General features: G+C 47.7%; 1 pseudogene; it reads left to right on the top strand.

Moving 5' to 3' along the window:
- Nucleotides 1–29: 29 nt before the first annotated feature.
- LOC120860022 lies at nt 30–2,093 on the top strand (annotated as a pseudogene).
- Nucleotides 2,094–2,100: the final 7 nt, after the last annotated feature.

Genomic DNA, 2,100 nt, shown 5'->3' with positions numbered 1-2,100 from the left:
GGCCACTTGAAGCCCAAAGGGATTGCAAAATGGCCCGTCTCTTCCCGTGTGAGGAAGCACAACAACACCACAACCCGAGAAAAAGACCGCCGTGTCCAAAGCCAGAGATGAGGACAATGACGATGCTGAGGTCATCTTTGTTGGAGTGGAGCATTCAGTGAGGATGCTGAAACCCTCCTTGTCAGAGTGATTTCAAGTCCAAAGCCAATCATTTCTAATATTTTGAACAGAGTGACCAGGGACTCATCTTCAAGAAGAAAGAAGGGCCACGTGAGTCTAGATTCCTCCTTGCACGTTGCAACCTGCAAATCTCAACACCTCAGCATCAGAGCCAGCTGCCGTTTCACCAGCTTCTCAGTCCGTATGGGGAGGAAGAGGCAGTTCTGTTATTTCTGAGCCTTCGTCTAAACTTGATCATAAAACCAGCTCTCTGGAAGCAGTCCTTCACAATTCAGAATTGCTCTCTCTGCGGCTTCACTGTCTCTCCGGAGCTCTTCTCTCATTAGGAGGCAAGGATGAAAGCCCTCTCAATTCAAAGCGATGTCCCACTTGAGGTGTGAAATTGAGCAGTGGGAATCCCCGAAGACCCAAACTCAGTGATGGAATCCAAGGGGGACCTGCCTCCACCATGGCCCCTCCAGGTAATCTCACCTACAAAGACTGCGATCATGACCTTGGAAGACTCCCCGACCTCACCGAGCCATGTTGATGGTGGGGCGTCATTTTCACGGACTCATGCCAATGACAAGGCACGCTTCAGTCTTATGGATCCAGAAAGATCATGTAGTTTGTAAGGGCTGGAGAAAATGGACTCTTTGACTCTTGCAAGTCAGAGCAAGGCTGTTGACCCCATGATAGGAAATCTTATCATGTTACTTGATGACTTTTACTATGGCAGCATACAAGAGATGGCGGCCAGAACAGAAGACTCACACAGCCTTTAAATGCCTCAGCTGCTTGAGATCTAAAAAATGTCAAGTTTATGGCCCACGTTGACAAGGACAAGCCTCAGCAGAATCCAGGGATATCCTCAGGCTGGACGACGTTGGCAAATGGACAAAGATAAAGAAAGAGATAAGGAAAGAATGACATGGGGTGACCAAGCTTCAGTGAGCAAGGCCCATATACTTCGTTTTCCTCGGGGCTCTTATACCCTGAGTTATACACAGAGGCCCGTTTACTTTGTTTTCCTCGGGGCTTTTATACCCTGAGTTATAGGTACAGCAAGGTGACAAATGCAGGGTCAACTCAACATCCCATCAGTAATAACTTGTATCGATATCAGGTTCCTTCCTGCAAGAGTCTTATTTTTTGTACATTATCTTCTGGCCTGGAGGCCTGTTGATATTTTATGACCTCTTTTGGTGCAGTTTGGTCGGCCAGAACAATGATTTTCCCTTAAAGTGTTTCTTCTTAAATCCCTAGCCTGCAGTCACCCTTAAAGTACAGAGTTACATGTTTATGGAGCAAAGAGTCCGTGAGTTAGAGCAAAGAAAGTACTTATTGACTCAGAGTCTAATGTTGCTAATGCTAAAGCTACTGTTTGGTATTTCTATATCTTAACTATATGCATTCCCAGGAACACCTGATGGTTAAAGGATGTGAGAACTTGGCAGCAAGCACTGGCTCAACAATGTTGCAAGAGTCTGGATAAACCTGCCAAGTAAGCTAGAATGCTAACGGGAGGGGGGTGGGGTGGGGTTGAAACACTCTTTTCATGCCCAGGAGATTTATCAACTAGAGCCCTAAGTGAAGTCTTTCCAGAGAAAGGTGGTCGGGGACAGCCCCCTGTTAATGCCAAAAGAGTTGGTGAAAGACATAAAATAGTAAGACAGACAGATTCTTGTTTTGGGGGAGATGCTCGAGCAGGTACAGGGGTCCGTCGAGTCCTGAGGCCTTGCTTATCAGGACTCTTCTGCATGACCTTGTCATGGATGGGATGGCCCAGGGAGTCCCTTGAGAGAAATGTCATGGGTGGGATCTCCCATGCTGGCTCCTGGCACCACGTGAGGAACCATCTGGAGCTTGAGAGGCAGAAGGGTGACAGCTGGGAAATCCACACTACCTGCCAGCACTGCCACCACCAGTTTCCAGCCCGTT

The sequence above is a fragment of the Oryx dammah genome, unplaced genomic scaffold (genome assembly GCF_014754425.2).
Source record: "Oryx dammah isolate SB20612 unplaced genomic scaffold, SCBI_Odam_1.1 HiC_scaffold_6169, whole genome shotgun sequence".
Lineage (NCBI taxonomy): Eukaryota > Metazoa > Chordata > Mammalia > Artiodactyla > Bovidae > Oryx > Oryx dammah.
The sequence above is the reverse complement of the archived record's forward strand: the minus strand, read 5'-3'. Positions and strand labels throughout refer to the sequence as shown.